This window comes from Amblyomma mixtum, chromosome 4, assembly GCF_055824585.1.
Source record: "Amblyomma mixtum isolate Tamu chromosome 4, ASM5582458v1, whole genome shotgun sequence".
Classification (NCBI taxonomy): domain Eukaryota; kingdom Metazoa; phylum Arthropoda; class Arachnida; order Ixodida; family Ixodidae; genus Amblyomma; species Amblyomma mixtum.
In genome coordinates this window covers 10,581,581-10,592,602 of record NC_143015.1, presented here as the reverse complement: position 1 = coordinate 10,592,602, position 11,022 = coordinate 10,581,581, and the positions used below count along the sequence as shown (strand labels likewise).

The 11,022-nt window shown below is 48.1% G+C and overlaps 1 protein-coding gene and 1 long non-coding RNA gene across 2 annotated transcripts in view; one reads left to right on the top strand and one right to left on the bottom strand.

The window, feature by feature from the left end:
- Positions 1 to 612: 612 nt before the first annotated feature.
- Positions 613 to 11,022, top strand: part of Fcp1 (RNA polymerase II subunit A C-terminal domain phosphatase Fcp1) — an 81,650-nt gene continuing 71,240 nt past the window's right edge. The window contains exon 1 of the mRNA XM_089586173.1: positions 613 to 988. The gene's annotated coding sequence lies outside the window, so the exon portion shown is untranslated. The remainder of the gene's footprint in view (positions 989 to 11,022) is intronic.
- LOC149345676 (uncharacterized) lies at positions 5,755 to 9,682 on the bottom strand. The gene is made up of 4 exons (XR_016292333.1): positions 9,358 to 9,682; positions 8,974 to 9,042; positions 8,395 to 8,459; positions 5,755 to 5,865 (listed from the first exon to the last, which is right to left on the bottom strand). It is a non-coding gene; the product is annotated as an uncharacterized LOC149345676 (long non-coding RNA).

Here is an 11,022-nt window from a genome sequence, read left to right as displayed (position 1 = left end):
GCCCAGCGCCGCCTTGTACGCTCTCCTGATGATTACATTAATTTTGTTGCGTTCGTGTTGCAGCCATCTATGGTAGGCTGCAACGTACGCGACGTGGCTGATGATGAAGGATTGGACGAGCCTGATTAGGCTCTCCTCTCTCATGCCAGCCTTCCGGGAAGTTACTCTTTTGAGGAGTCGCATAGCGTTGGCCGCTTTTGCCGTGAGACGAGCGATGGTTTCGCCGTTTCTTCCATGCTTTTCGATGACCATGCCTAGGATCCTGATTTTGCTGACCTCGGGGATCACGTTGCCGGATTTGGTTACGATTCTGATTTTTTCGCATTCGCGTTGTCTGCTCTTGCATCTGCCATTGTTGGTAGGTGGGAGTATGAGGAGCTCCGATTTGCTCGGCGAACATCTCAAGCCGGTGCCTTCCAGGTGGTCTTCTATCGCGTCGACGGCTGCTTGCAGAGCGCCCTCGATGTGGGCGTCACTGCCGCCGGTCACCCACAGTGTGATATCGTCCGCGTAGATGGTGTGCCTGACGTCTTCGATGTCCGCGAGCTTCTCGGCCACTCCGATCATTACCAGGTTGAACAGCATCGGGAAGCGCCTGGCGCGCGAAGCAGCAGCAGCAGCAGCAGCGTCTTGACCTTGACCGACCGAGTGAGGGCAAGATCAGCAGAGGCTGGAGAGGCACTTCCTGCGAGCCAGCACGCTTCGCCGAACGATTGGATTCTGCATCGCCACGCTGGGCGACGAGGTGCCGAACGCTGCACGCAGTGGACCCACGACCGGCTCTGACTTGGAAGCCTTCAGGGGTGGTCGGGGCATCATGACGTCGAAGAGGTGTCCCCTGCCCCGTCGTCGCAGCATCCGTGAGCTGATTCGTCTTCGATGGGAGTCTTGGCGGCCTGTGGCCCGGAACGCAGTCCAGGGTGACGTCGCCGCCGGAGCGTCTTCATCCGCGGCGCGTGAGCAGCGAGGGCTTCGAACGGGAGACGAGGTATGGAACAGGTCGTGGCTGCTGTCGATAAGTCTATAAGTTAGGCAATTGCTGCTTGCGTTGGCTACGTTGTCTGTGCTCATACGGACGAGAGGCCGGCTCTAGGTTTGGTTGGTTTATGGGGTTTAACGTCTCAAAACGACTTAGGCTATGAGAGACGCCGTAGTGACGGGCTTCGGAAATTTTGACCACCTGAGGTTCTTTAACGTGCACTGACATCACAGTGTAGACAGGCCTGTAGAATATCACCTCCATCTAAATTCGACCGCTGCGGCCGGGATCGAACCCGCGTCTTCCGTGAGCCATCGCGGCGGCTCAAGAGGCATTACGAACGCGCTGCAAGTAACACGTGCGCTATGGACGATACTAGGTTCGAGAAAACTTCTCTTCATGCACTGCCGATGTCGTAAGCATGTAATGCAGGCAAGCCTCCATTTCTAACCGTCACGAACTCCCGCTTACACAGCCTGCCGTAGTGCGCAAAATGTGTTCGTCGTCGAGTGAATACACGATCTAGGATTGCTTTCATGCTATATGCCGAAAAACATAACATTTCAGCAGAGGCTTCGCGTACAATGTACGTATGCCCTTTCTCTAAAGTCTGGAGCCCAAGAAGTTTGCTTTCTAGTCAGGCTTCGTGGCTTGTTATGCATCGCCAGCGTTCTAAATGTTCTCAATGAGAGGGGAACTCGTCTACTCATTTCTCTAAAAGTCCACGGTTGCTATAAGAACCCCACTATATGGCTTAGAAGCAATCCCCTTCTGGGCTCTACTTTTGACAAAGTGTGCATGTACAGTGCTCGCGGAGGTAGTGGATCTATTTCACCTACTGCGCTGAGTTTTATGCGAAGCATATTGCTATAGAGCTACCACTCACGCCGTCGGCGTGGGACCCCTAGGCGTCACACCACGTGACACCGTGACGTCACACCACGTGACATCGGATGAGAGAGGCCAGAGAGGCGGCCTCCACCTCGCGCCGTCGCCGTGGGACCACTAGCCGTCACGCCACGTGACACCGTGACGTCGTCGTGACGATGCCATCGCACAGACGCCAGAATGTCCTCGAGCGGCATTCCCGCGCATTTCGAACGCGCGTTCACACTCGGTGTAGGTGAAACCATGTGAAACGCTCGCTCCACCGGGCAGGCAGACGCGGCTTCCGTGGCAATCCAGGCGCTCACCCAACGCGCGTCTCGGGGTTAGTCGGCGTTCCGCTGTAGCCATGCCGTTGTCTTCCTCCACGACGAAGGCTTCTAGTGGTTGTATTAAAATGACCAAGTATGCAACCAAGGAAAGCCATGTATTACCAAGCCTAGCCACCAATATGCTTCGCATCTGACTAGGCTTAACCTTAGCTAAGCCTCAGCCATAATTTTTTTATTTCTTGTAGCATTCGCAATCAGCGTCGCCAGCGGTGAAGCCGAAAGGTAGAACGCGGAGGCCACGGGTAGAATATCTGTGGTGCTGCCGGTCGTGTACTCGCATGCCTGTTTGCCAAAATGCGGCCGGTGTAGGAAGAGGTGGCAGCACCACGCAGGCGGCAGTCGTTTTACCAGCACTCACAGAAGGCAACGCTCGCATCGATGTCGTGCAGCAGTGGGAGTCAAGGTGTTGTGGATCAGCAACGCTTCTTGATCACCATTTGGAGGGCGGTTTCTGATAGTAACCGTATCACTCTTTTCAATTAAATCTGCCCGGGATGTGCATTACACATTTAGGTCAGATGCTCTAACGCCCTTTACGCTGTTAAAGTAGCTTTGAGGTGCGCTAGCCCCGCCGCGGTGGCTCAGTGGTTACGGCGCTCGGCTACTGACCCGAAAGACGCGGGTTCGATCCCGGCCGCGGCGGCCGAATTTCGATGAAGGCGAAATTCTAGAGGCCCGTGTTCTGCGCGATGTCAGTGCACGTTAAAGAACCCCAGGTGGTCGAAATTTCCAGACCCTTCACTGCGGCGTCCCTCACAGCCTGAGTTGCTTTGGGACGTTAAACACCAATAAACCAATAAACAAACAACTCGCTACGATGCTAGAAGACAAGTACATCTCCATCATGGTAAACGAAGGCGACGGTGCACAGATATACACCGGAGAAGATTGGTTTAATGGAGTTTAACGTCCCAAAACGACCCAGGCTATGAGAGAGGCCAAAGTGAAGGGCTTCAGAAATTTCGACCACCTAGGGTTCTTTAAGGTGCAGTGACATCGCACAGTACACGGGCCTCTGGAATTTCGCCTTCATATAAATTCAGCCGCCGCGGCCGGGATCGAACCCGCGTCTTTCGGGTCAGCAGCCGAGCGCCGTAACCACTGAGCCACCGCGGCGGCGCTAATTGCTAATTAATACCAAATTACTAATTGCTAATTAATTACGAATTACTGATTCATGACTGAGCCAGCGCGGCGTGATGCTCATTAACTGCTAGTTAATGACGCTTAAGCTTCGGCTATAGGAGTGGAACACGACAGCGTGTTGTAGCGCTACCAAGGAGTCCACAGAACGCGATCACCCGTTCGGCGCGATGCCTTGCCCTTTGAACGCAACGCTTTTTGAGGAAAGGAAATGGCGCTGTAGTTCTGTCATCTCGGTGGACACCTGAAGCGCGCCATACAGGAAGGGTTGAAGTGGGAGTGAAAGAGAAAAAGGCGCCATAATGAAGAGAATGAACATTGTTTTCGAGGAAAGGAAATTACGCGGGAACTGTCTCACATATCTGGGTGGACACCCTTCAGAAGCGTGACACCTCTGCTGACAAGCTTCTGCTTACAGCCTTCTGTCGATGACGATGAGGCATTGAAGGCAAAATTTTGCCTTAATATTCCGTTTGGGACCCCGTGGCGATCGGTACGCCTGTTCGGTCAGCTGCCCTTCTCTACAAAGAGTCTGGTTACAGCGCCGTCTGCTTGAACTTCTTAAAGGGAAGTTGAAGCGGTTTTTTGGGAATTCGAGGTTATTCAAGAATTCGAATCTATCAAGCTTCTAGATAAGGCATGCAAAGTATTTTTGCACTAGCATTTAAAATGGTGACATAATCGTCGATTAAAACCGCGACGATGTTTAGGCTTCTCCTTACTACGTTGGGGGAGTGCGAGGAAACTCGGCAGCGACGTCATTGTTGCCAAAATTTCAGACATCCGCTGCATTCGCCTGCACGCTGCTGTGCGTCGTCAGATGGTGCCAAACAATGCATCGTGAGCTTCACCTTCGATGGCGTCGGTTTTCTTCCATGGAATAACCGTTTCTTCGCCGGAAACGTAGTGCGCGCCGTCATACGCGACGCCATTATCGGGGCCTCTGCCCGTCGCTGCGCACTTCAGGGAAGCTGAACGCTGACGACGACTTTCTTCGGCGATTACGTCACCATTTCAAAAGCTAGAGCAATACGATTTCGCAGGCTTTACCAGCACATTTCGCACATTCGGCAGCATTAAACTCATCGAATTCTAAAACCGCTGCAGTTGCCCTTTAAAAGTCAGGTGTGTGAGGGGCCTTATCCGTAGTAATAGTCGTCGTTGACGGCATTGTGTGACTTAAACGAGAATTTCCGCGCTCTCACTGGCCAAAGATGATATTAACCGGGTGGGTGTTTTCGGCAGGGCAGCATTTTTGCTCACGTGTCAGGGCACTGAACACTGAAGCGAGCGTCAGACGGGTCTGTGCAAGCAGAAACGGCGACCGCCGTCTCCAAACAGCACGGTGGGAGCAGGTTACCCACCGTGGCAAGTAACAGTATGCCACCTCGGATATAACGACCTTTCGTGTGCTAACCTTCGATATAACGAACATAAGTATGCCACCTCTGATATAGCGAACATTAGTATGCCACCTCGGATATAACGAAATTTAATGTGTCAACTCGAATATAATGAACGTTTGGTTGCTAACGCGTTCGAATGATCCCCGAGGATCGCCTCAGAGTTTATTTCTAGCTCCTCCGGCGTGCTTTGAACGGTTGACAGCGAATAAGTGACGGGACACTTCGCCCATGCAGTCACTACAAGACGGTCCGAGTTGGAGAGCTCTGAACAAGAAAATCATGCTCGGCGACGCCCGGCAACGGATGGCGTTTTGAGCCTTTGTTTTGGAGGGAACCATATCGACGGAAGGGCGGGAGGTGAAGTGACCGATCATCGGCACAGTGCAGTCGTGTATGCTTTATATTCGAAACGGAGTTGCCGACTGTAGGGACGCTGTTGGCACGCATCGGAGTGCGGAAATCTCGTGTTGTCCACAGAAGTATTCTGGTTTTGTTGACTGAGCACTTTACTGTCCAGGACAGAGAATGCTTATTCTTGGACAATTTTTCGAACTTCACCAGCATTTTTGACCACGGAAGAGCGGATCCAAAAAGCGTTTAGCCTTTTGATTCCCATCCCAATCAACCAGTGTACATTCACTGGACGTCCGAGGTATGTCCTTTACTGGATATACGGATATCCGTGGGAGATCCGCCGACGTCCAACGGCTCTCGCACGGACCTCCGACGGAGGTACAAATATAATTATTTAGACTGCCGACAGATATCCATCTCGGATATCCGCCGGCGGATCTTTTGAGGATATTTGCAGGTAATGCATTCTTCACCATTATGAGGCAAGCCAGAACTACAACCACCAATCAGTGCACCTCCCAGGGCCACTGGGCTTATTAAAAGCCCGCAGAGATCTGAAATCGGACATACACCTTGCTGTATGTAATCTGCATGAATCTGTAAAGCAATCGACCAAAATGGCAAAGCATATCAGTCGGGATGATTTTATTATGGCATAAATGCTGTCTTCAGTCTTCATGAGGAATTCATCAAGCCGGCCATACACAGCAGCAGGAAGGATACTGTACAGACCATGATGAATTTGTAGACAAGCCGGGGACGTCTTCTGCAGAAAACAGTAAACATTAAGTTCAGAATATGTCATTAAAGCAAGCAAATTTGACAGACACCATTCAGTTGTGTGCAGTAAGTCCACCGTGCCAAGTAAATTAGTCATCTGCCGCTCCGAAAGCATGTTTACATCTTGAACAACTAGTAAGTTGTAAGCAACAGAGGTGAGAATATTTCTTGCAATACAAAATATTTTGCTTTTCCAAAAAAACTGCAAAAACAAATGCCCGACTGCAAAGCTTTGTACCAGTTCATGAAAAATGCGTGTACATTGCAAGCTTGAAGGAATTGGTGAGCGCTATAAAAACACGGAAAAGGGATAAACACACAGGACAACTGTTTAATCTCAGAAGAAACATGACTAAATACACACATTTGACTTCATATCATACACAGAAGAGGGAGGAACACACGTGCTGACAAGAATGAAGGAAAAACAGGTAAAAACTATGCGAGCTTACAACAGCCGAAGATTACTATTCTTGAGGGAGGTTAATTCTGTTCCCCCTAACATCACTGAAGGGGAGCTGACGCATTGCTTATCTGGAGCAACGTGCATTGCAAAATTTTCGATAATTTCTCGTTCCCGTCAGTTTCTAGCCCTACCTATTACTTTGGTGTTTTTTAGCAAGCGTATGCATTTACAGTGTGCGAAATGAGGTGCCAGATTCCCGGACTTTGCAAGTTGTTCACTTGATCTTTCGTGTTCCCGGAGCCTCTTGTTAAGGCATCTTCCCATTTGCCCTGCGTAAGTTTGTTGGCAGCTGAGGGGAATGCTGTAAATGACGTTTTCGTTACACTTTACATAGGTGTTTTCGTGTTTGGTGTTGCACCCAGGTTTCTTTTTGTGGTCTTCATTCTCGTTGACCTTTTTACACATTCCAATGAGCTTATTGGGAGCTGAAGAAACCACCTGGACTCCGTACTTGTTAGCTGTCCTCCTTATTCTGTGGGAGATATTGTGAACATACGGCATCACGGCAGGGCGTCCCTCGTAGCTCGTTTTCTTAGTTTTGTGGGACCCAGTAACTTCTCTTAGTAAGCTTTCAGCAGTACAGCAAAGTAACTGCTACGGGTAACCGCTCTCCTTCAATCGGGAGACCTGTTGGTCTACGCTGTGAATTATCAGTCATTCCAGAATTGTAAAGCAAGCTGAAGCTACGTCTTGCCTGAAACCAGCTATAAGAAAATCTTGCCCCCACTCGATAATTCAGAGCGTAGACCAACAGGTCTCCCAATTGAAGGAGAGCGGTTATCCGGAGCAGTTACTTTGCGGCATTGCTGAAAGCTTACTAAGAGAAGTTACTGGGTCCCACAAAACTAAGAAAATGAGCTACGAGGGACGCCCTGCCGTGATGCCGTAGGTTCACAATATCTCCCACAGAATAAGGAGGACAGCTAACAGGTACGGAGTCCAGGTGGTTTCTTCAGCTCCCAATAAGCTCATTGGAATGTGTAAAAAGGTCAACGAGAATGAAGACCACAAAAAGAAACCTGGGTGCAACACCAAACACGAAAACACCTATGTAAAGTGTGACGAAAACGTCATTTACAGCATTCCCCTCAGCTGCCAACAGACTTACGCAGGGCAAACGGGAAGATGCCTTAACAAGAGGCTCCGGGAACACGAAAGATCAAGTGAACAACTTGCAAAGTCCGGGAATCTGGCACCTCATTTCGCACACTGTAAATGCATACCCTTGCTAAAAAACACCAAATTAATAGGTAGGGCTAGAAACAGACGGGAACAAGAAATTATCGAAGCTTTTGCAATGCACATTGCTCCAGATAAGCAATGCGTCAGCTCCCCTTCAGTGATGTTAGGGGGAACAGAATTAACCTCCCTCAAGAACAGTAATCTTCGGCTGTTGTAAGCGCGCGTAGTTTTTACCTGTTTTTCCTTCATTCTTGTCGTCAAATGTGTGTATATAGTCATGTTTCTTCTGAGATTAAACAGTAGTTAGAAAGCGCTTCGTCCTGTGCGTTTGTCCCTTTTCAGTGTTTCTATAGCGCTCACCAATTCCTTCAAGTATGTATTTCCAACTCGCCCCAGTAGTAGCTCTTTTGTCTTTTACATTGCAAGACACCACAGCTACTCCCACAGGCAGTCACTTCCATACTGATGGTCAAAAAAATTCAAGTGCAAGAGTAGGGATCCTTACCACATCGTTGCAAGCTAGCTAATGACTTAGGTTGGGCACAAGGTACACTCATAGAGAAAAGTTTGCTGGATGTCGATTTTCCGAAAATATTTATTTTTGCATTGCCTCGCCAGGCAGTAGCTGAAATTTGTTCAATAAGATCGAGTATCCATGTCCCCTCCTGATTCTAGGCTTTTGATTAAATTGCTCTGGCTAACAGCACAGAGAAAATGTTTCACAAAGAACTCTCATACCACAAATTTTTATCCATTATTGTACAAGTACACTGCAGTATAGCTAGATACCCTCCGCTGCACAGAGCAAACAGAAGGAAAGTATCCATTATGTGACAGGGTCAAACTTGCACTGTAGTTCAAACTTACCTGAAGGTTGCTGCTGTAAGCTGCAGGTACTATATAGCTGCTAGCTTAGGTCAGTCACATCCACACTGTATGGACAAGAAAATAAAGTATGAGAGAGCACCTTATACTGCACGTTGTCAACGATGCAGCAAAACACAATCTCTGTCGAAACTACAATGCCCACAGGGTTCACTGATGAATCACGCATCAGGGCACTGACAGCATATTTGATGATCCACAGCTGCACAAGAGTAAGGAAGAGAGGTCTGGTCACAATCCAGGAACATGTGGCTCTAGGGGTGTCATATATGGTCCTGCTATCTGGCTCAGCATTGAGCCCTGTGGGCATAACATGTTTGGCAAAGTTATACCAAAGCACTGCAAGAGCTCATTGCACTCAGTGATTGGGAAGTAAGTGAAAAATGTGACTGAAGCTCGCAAATTTAACAAAACAGTTAAGCTTTCCTAAACAATGCTACTGCACAGTGCAAAGTACTGTGTAGTGAGTGGATGGTTGGAGACTTCCATTTGGCAAGCCTAATAAATAAATTAATAAGCTGTGGAAGTATGCACAACTTTTATATGACATTTTCAACCTACCTGTGCTTTCCACGGCTTGGCATAATTAATGTAGGCACCAATACACTCGGTAGCCGGGCCACATCCACACTGCAAAGGCAACAGAAATGTAAGAAAAACTAAGTCGCGAAGCACTGAAAAACTAACACCGTCCTGGCACTATGCTTTTCGTGCATTCTGTTTTATCGTAATTATGAACCTACGCGCAATTTCACACCATGCAACTACACACCGTCTCAACTTTTTTTCACAAACACGAGAAACACGTTTGCGGCAGCTAATGCATAGTGCTTGCAATTTCCACTCCGTGGCAAACAAGTAGCGCAACAGAGTACAACTGCGTTAATGCGGTTTAGTCATCCCACAGCAACACCCTGAAAGTAATTTTCAAGCACAGTTACTTACCTCGCAAGTGTTAACACCATGGCCGCTTCTTTCATCCAAAGCAACAAAGCATGTCTCGGCAAGGGGTCAGGCGACACCGGAGCTTTTTCACGAGAGCCTCAGAATCAAACGAACGTCTTTTCGAGCGCGTAGATGACACAACACATTTGTAGCACAGCCAAGCAACCACAGAGCGAACAAACCGCACATTGCAGCAAAAGTAAAGGTCGAAAGGAGCACCACGCGACGAAAACCAACGAGACCATCGCGCCACAAATATTGGCTTGGCTGATAGATTGGATTGGGTTGACTTTTAGGCTTACCGCTCTGCCGCGGCCCCTGGTAGGAGTTTATTGGGGTTTGTTTTCATGGAAGGCAGCATGCATGGCTACATGCCCCGGTTACCTCGAAGGAGTGCTGCAGGATAAAAGGGCGTTAATTATGAGCACTGGCGCCAGAAAGCCAAGCGATTCGTTTAATTCTGGTTCTTTAACATCAACACCATAGTTGAGTGATCTTAATCAATCTGAATATTAAACTAGTTGGTGGTAGAAATGTGATTGTGTGAATTTTGGCATTGGCAAAATAGAATTTGTTTTAAAATGTTCATCTGAGGGAAAACAAATTATATATGTCATGTAAGCTCACATCCCAAGAGGGATGTTTACGGATACTCCTCGGACATCCGCCGGCGGATGTCCGCCAGCCATCCAAAAACGAACGTCCCTCGTACATACACAGAATCTCCGATGCGTATATCCGAATATGGACATACGTAGGCATGCCCTATGGACATCCCAGCCTGGCACTGGAGATTCGGACCTTACTCGGATATACCACGGATATCCGTGGTTGACTGGGATTGAGCACGCCTTTAGCAAAACGCTGAGGGCGGAATTAAGAGGAGGGTGCGGGGAGGGGTGACCGCTGCCCTTCTCCTTTTCCAAAGCGGGAAATTCTCTAAATTGTAAAATCCCACTATTTTCTGTGGAAATATTTTCGAGAAATGCTTTGTGGAAATAGGATCATACCCTCCCCATTTGCCCCTTCACCCCATTAATATATTTAAAATTATTACAGACAGTCTAAATACGGTAGCCATAGTCCGTTACAACTTAAGTCTGCAGTGAAGCTCCACCCACATTCCCGACCGCCGCTCAGAATTCCTTCAGGGCAAAAAAAAAAGTAGTTCGTTGTCAAAATATTTCTTTTTACCTTGATAAGAAGCTAACAATTTTACCTAGATAAGAACCTAACAGTAAGAATGTTTGCAGACGACTGCATCATTTACAAAGAAATAACCTGCCATGCAGACCAAGCAATTCTGAACAGTGCCCTTGAAAGCATATAGCACAATGGTGTGAAACGTGGCAGATGGCGATTAATGTAGAAAAACCGGTTTGCAGAACAGTAACAAATAAGAGAGCGGCAATAAATTTCCCTTATTATCTACAAAAACAGATGTTAAGGAAAGTGGAAGAATATAAATATTTAGGAGTAATAATTTTCTCGGATCTCAAATGGAACAAGCAGGTGGTAGCATGTATTACTAATAAAGCACTGGCAGCTCTCTACTCGATTAAACGCTCGCTTAAATCCGCATCAGTCGACACTAAGCTCTTAGCATTCATTTCACTTGTTCGCTCTATAAAGGGCTATGGAATAATATGTTGGCTCCCCTTCCGC